General features: G+C 47.9%; 1 pseudogene; it reads right to left on the reverse strand.

Moving 5' to 3' along the window:
* Positions 1-2,055: 2,055 nt before the first annotated feature.
* Positions 2,056-3,712, reverse strand: LOC123131435 (AAA-ATPase At3g28510-like; annotated as a pseudogene).
* Positions 3,713-5,768: the final 2,056 nt, after the last annotated feature.

A 5,768-nucleotide genomic window follows, 5' to 3' on the forward strand; every position in this document is an offset into this window, starting at 1 on the left:
TAGCATATAGAGTTAGTAAGTGCATGTGTAGATATAATTTTTAACACAAGAGTATATGTACACTTGCATTCGAGTTGGTCCGTTAGGGTGCCTGCCCCATGTGTCTTTTTGGTTGTGGTATCTTACTTGCAATCAAGTTAAAAATATAGATACCATGTGACACATGTGGTAAGCAATCCAAACAATCCAAAAAACAAGTTAAAAATATAGATTATGTGAAATTTATACAAGTGTCAATTGGCGTGGTTTGCTCGTCCCAATTTTTTGTCAACTTTTCCGCTTCAAAATCTGCAAGAATTTATATGTTTCCATCATTTTCGTGTGAGTTTGTCGTAGTAGACTAGTACTAGGAGAGAGTGTTTCTACACATGCATAGATGAACCCCTTTTCTTATTTGTTTGAGGGAAGACAAGACGGCCCTTCAAAAATAAGTACATACGGACACTATCTTCTTACAAACTGATATATCGATTAAATATACTTCTCTGGTTTGACTTGATCATGAATATATGTATGCTAGTTAATTCAGCTGCACATATACACATACCACGAATGTGTGAATCCAGCAGTTTGTACAATGTATTTAGAAATTTACCTGCTTTAGATGTGCGAAGTTAGGAAACGCGTAAAATATATGTTAGGGCATGTACAATGGTGCTATCTTAGAGGTGCCACATAGGATAAATATTGACGTGAAGGAGAGAGAAATCATAAGAAAAAGGCTTTGTTTTCTCTTATTTAAGAGATAATCTCTTAGCACAATATGTCTCTTCACGTTTTTAGGAATAGCTAGTTATTGAAGGTAAGGTTAAGAGGTAACCCGTTGTAGATATACTTTTATCGGGGGATTGGATGATTTGCCCCACTTTACAAGGGGTTTGTTGATTTGCCCCAGGGTGCAAAAGATCCAATTTCTCTATTGTCATCTCTCAATTACATGCAAGGCTTAAGATAAGACTGTCTTATCAACCATTGTACATGCCCTTAGGTGTTAGAACATTTTTTTAAATCATTAAATGTTACTAAACATTATTTTTGAATGGTACAAAACATTTTTTAATTACTTGAATTTTTTTGCACTGCATAAACATTTTTAAGAGTAGCACAAACAAATTTCTGAAACATGTAGGCAACTTGATTGATCTACAGGAAGCTAGCAGTATGTATGCATGGCTGGATTTTAATTGAATGCAGTGCTGCTGAATTTGTTTAGCTAGCGACCAGAACCTATTATGCTGTTGTTTGTTTGTTGTTGCTTCAGTTAAGCTTCACAAGACATGTACTGTACTTGTACCTTGCATGTGTTTGATAATATATGTGAAGAAGAAAGATGCAATGCGGCCTTGGAGCGGTGATGCCCTATTTTAGGATAGCTGTTTGGAGACAGCGCTTGCTCGTGCCCAAAAAAATATATCAGTTTTCGTGTCCAAAAGTTTACTTCGCCGCTTTTCGTGTCAAAAAATAAGGCTGATGTTGGAGATGCTCTAAATGTGTGACTGTTTGGTTGTCCTTGTTGCTATCTCTTATAACTCTCTTGATCAATCTGCTTATGGCCACTTGATTGCAGAATTAGAAATTTCATGGAAGCTTGCAGGTGAGTTCCTCTGAAATTAGAATGCGAGCAAAATAGGGTATTCTCATTGTCTAGCTAATCATGGTTATTACGTTGGTAGCACCCCTCGTTAGCTGTGTCAGGTTCCATGTTGTATCTCTTAAGCTTGCATTAGCGGACTATAATTCTATTCTTATGAAATAAAACCTATTCTTTCTCCCAGAAAAAGTATCTAGCGTCATCACGTTTCTTCTTGTTTGAGAGTGTGTCTTCCTGTTTCATGTATCTCAGCAAAATCTGGGCGCACATACTTGAACACATTTAATAATACTAGATCAATGCACGCTATATAGTATGCACGGTTGAAAAACACTACCTATTAACCCGCAAAAAAACACTCTGTCACTAGCCTACTAAAAATTTATGTATAAATTCAAGCAGTTATTGAGGAGAAAAAATGACAAAAAGATTCACCCAAACAAAGCAGGTGAGTGGGGCTCTTGTATAAATTCACATCAATGTAATTTGTTTTACTTGAAAGGAAGATAAACCAACTGATTCGTGTCAGCACCCTACGGACTACTGATTCGGATGCAATGATACATATTTTGTGTTATACTCTATGTACGCATGCATTTACTGACTCACACATTTGTATATGCTATCGTGGGCAGAATTATTGATCCTCGTCTTCTTTCTTGTCGTCACTATCGTCTTCCTCCTCTTCTTCGTCACTACTGTCATTCTCTTCTTCATCTTTGTCCCCGGCAGATGCTTTCTCCTTGAGCGCCATAACCAATCTACCGAGGCAGGCGTCCACGTCCTTCTTCTTTGACCTAGGCATCAGGTTCTCCGCTACATCAGCCGGCGACATGTTGACCTCGCCTAGAAGCTTCCGAATCTCACTGAACATATCGTGCTCCTCGACACCAAGGTAGTTCTTGGCAAGCACCTTGAAGGATTCGAAGCAGCAGTACGACATCTCGATGTGCATGTCCATCCTGCCACGCCGGATCAACGCGGGGTCTAAGTTCTCCTTGTGGTTGGTCGTGAAGACAATAATTCGCTCGCCTCCGCATGCGGACCATAGACCGTCGATGAAGTTGAGCACCCCGGACAGCGTCACCTTGGTCTCCTTGTCCTTGTCTTCATCGTCGTCCTTCTTCTTCTTGCCCTTCTTACCGCGCTTGCCTGTGAGATCGATGGAGCAGTCGATGTCCTCAATGACGATGATCGACTTGCCTTCCGTGTCGATGAAGAGCCTCTTCAGCTCGGTGTTGTTCTTGACCGTCATCAGCTCAGGTCATAGACGTCGTAGTTGAGGAAGTTGGCCATGGCCGCGATCATGGTGGACTTGCCGGTGCCAGGAGGCCCAAACAAGAGGTAACCTCGCTTCCATGTCTTGCCGATTGAGGCGTAATAGTCCTTGCCGTCACGGAACATCTCGAGATCGTCAAGAATCTCTTGCTTCTTGGTGGGGTCCATGGCGAGGGTGGAGAAGGTGGAGGGGTGCTCGAACTTGAGGCTGCTCCAGCCGTAGTCCCCGGACCAGTCGTCCTTGGGCTTGTTGGTGTGGAGGCTGCGGTGGCGGTTTCTGCTGATGGCGTCACGACCCTCGGCGAGGACGTGCGGCAGGTAAGCGTCCTCGACGAGCCCCCGGTGGCGGCGGTGGAAGGTGAGGCGGTACATGCGGCGCTCCTCGCTGCGGGCGGGCCCCTTGGTGATGATGGTTGTGACGCGGGGAAACACCTTGATCTTGTTCCAGCGGATGTCGGCGCCGCGGAAGTTGTCGACGACCTCGTGGTCGTCCATGGTGAGGCTCATGCGGTCGTCGTCGAAGTCGAGGGTGGCGAGGAGGCAGCGGGCGCTGGACGCGCAGGTGGCGCTGAGGTAGGCCTCGGCGGTTTCGTAGGCCTCGTTGCGGCCGAAGCAGTCGGGGTCGTGCTCGTCCAGGGTGATGGTGTCGTAGGGGGATATGGCGTCCTTGATCCGGCTGATGAGGGTGTCGACGTAGTCCCTGACAATGTCTGGAACGCACTGCTGCGCCATGGACCACATGAACAGGAGGTTCGTCAACGACGACAGCACCCGCGTGAACCAGCCGCCGGCGACCAACATGTCCATGGCTCGATCTCGATCTCGATCTCTACTAGTAGTATCTTTTGTTTGATAATAAATTCGATATCTACTTGTGCATCACGTGGGTCGTCTTTATATGCCCGAAGCACCGACCTTCTGAATTCAAGTACAACGCAAACCCTAGATGCATGGACTCTGTCAACGGAGAAAATATGAACACATGCACGAGCGAAATTTCCTTTGGGAGACTAGTAGTCTTTGCACGGGTTACGATTCCGGTTTCCCAAAGGAAACTAGATACACGGAGCTTGCAAAGGAAAAAGAGATTCCCCGCTCCTAGGGTTCCCCCGCGCCTTCGCCGCCGCCGGCCTGCGCCACCGGGCCCTGCCCACATGGTGTTGGCGGCGGCGGCGGCGGCCTTCCCTTCCCCACGCGTGGTGCCATGGCTCGGGTGGTGGCGTCCCGCGGCGGTGCTCCTCGGTCGACGGTGGTTCCGGCAGCGGCGGCTGCTCGAGGCGGCGCGCTCTGGGTGGCCTAGAGGCGGCGGCGCGGCCACTTGGCGGCGGGCTGGCGCAGTGGATGGTGGCGGTGCCCTCCTGGCCTAGATCCGGGCCCTTTTGGGCCCAATCTGGGTCTGGGCGGGCCTGTCTCGGTCTCGCCTGCGACGGCTCCGGCAGGGGCGGTGGTGGCGCGGATCGTGCGGGGGGTTGTGGAGACGGCGACGCGTCTACTGCAGCTCGGCGACGGGTGCTTCACGAGCCCCTTTTGGGCTCGGCCGGGCCTCGAGGGCCTGGTACGCTCCCCTTGCCGCGTCCGGTCGGTGACCGCCGATGGCGGTGGAGGTTGTCTCCTCCGGCGTGGCTGTTGTCGCTGCCGCTCCTCGTTCCCTGCTGCTCCCTCTCGTCCTCGTCGGTCTTGCTTCGATGACCATGGTGAGGCGGCGGTGATGATGGCAAGACCGTGGTGGCGCACGTTCGTGGGTGGCTTGTCTGGTGGAGCACGTCGGACCGTTCGGGGTTGTGGGTGTTTGGCGGATGGGTGAAATCCGTGCCGGCTTGCCGGCACCGACGCTGTGACGCCCGTGGGCGCCATCGTTCCTACCTGAAGGGCGTCGGGTCTTCCCCTTCCCCACTCCCCTCCGCATACCGGGGGAAACCCTAGGACCTGTCCGGGCAGCATCGTCGTCGTTGTCGTGTTCCTTCCTGAAGGTGCTGCTTAGTATGCGGAGGTTCGAGGTGCCTGGAGCGAGGTGGTACATCTCCGGTGGGCACAACGGTTTCGGATTATCATCGTTTTCGCTGATCCGACGTTGTTAACATTATTTTCTCTCTTCTTTCTCTTTTGTTTCTTTTGGGCATGCTTGTGCTGTTTTCCCCAGCATTGGACTCTTTGTTGTATCGGGCAGTTGCTATATCTATATAGCGTGGCGAAAGCCTTTTCCTTAACTAGATACACAGCTAAACCGACGTTTTTCTCTCCATATGTAAGTATAAACCTGTATTGCGGCTACGCCAAACTCAAACTAATGCAAGACCGCTGTGAAGAAACTGTGTGATGAACAGTAACAATTGATGTTTATTGACAATGATGATGGACATATTTATACCTCCCGAAGAGGCGCGGCACACATGCGCGATGGTTACAATAGGCACGAGATGAGAATGACGCGTCTATTGCATTAGGATGCGATTGTTTGGGAGAGAAACCGCATGTCGGTTCCACGGGCAGAGATTCCATTTAATTAATTAATCCTAACACTCCTTCTAATCTTTGCTTCAATTATTCTTGTAAACATCATCATCAACATCTTGATCATCATCATCATGATCACTCTCCTCCAGAAACCCTGTATGAAAAATATGAAGAGATATGTAGAATATGCCGTAAAATTTCCTTCCAAAAACCCAGTGAGAAAATAGAGAGAAAGTGACATATCACCATGTCTGCATTACTATTTCCACATTAAAAACCTTCCATAAGAAATCATTCAGAAAAAACATAGTATAAAGGAAAAGAGTGCAATATCAAAGATCTAAGGAGTTTCATACCAATTCCTTTGATATACTTCTCAAATAAAGAACTTGGTAATAACTTTGTAAACAAATCAGCAAGATTATCAAATGACTTTGTTTGCAAA

Source organism: Triticum aestivum, chromosome 6A (genome assembly GCF_018294505.1).
Source record: "Triticum aestivum cultivar Chinese Spring chromosome 6A, IWGSC CS RefSeq v2.1, whole genome shotgun sequence".
NCBI lineage: Eukaryota > Viridiplantae > Streptophyta > Magnoliopsida > Poales > Poaceae > Triticum > Triticum aestivum.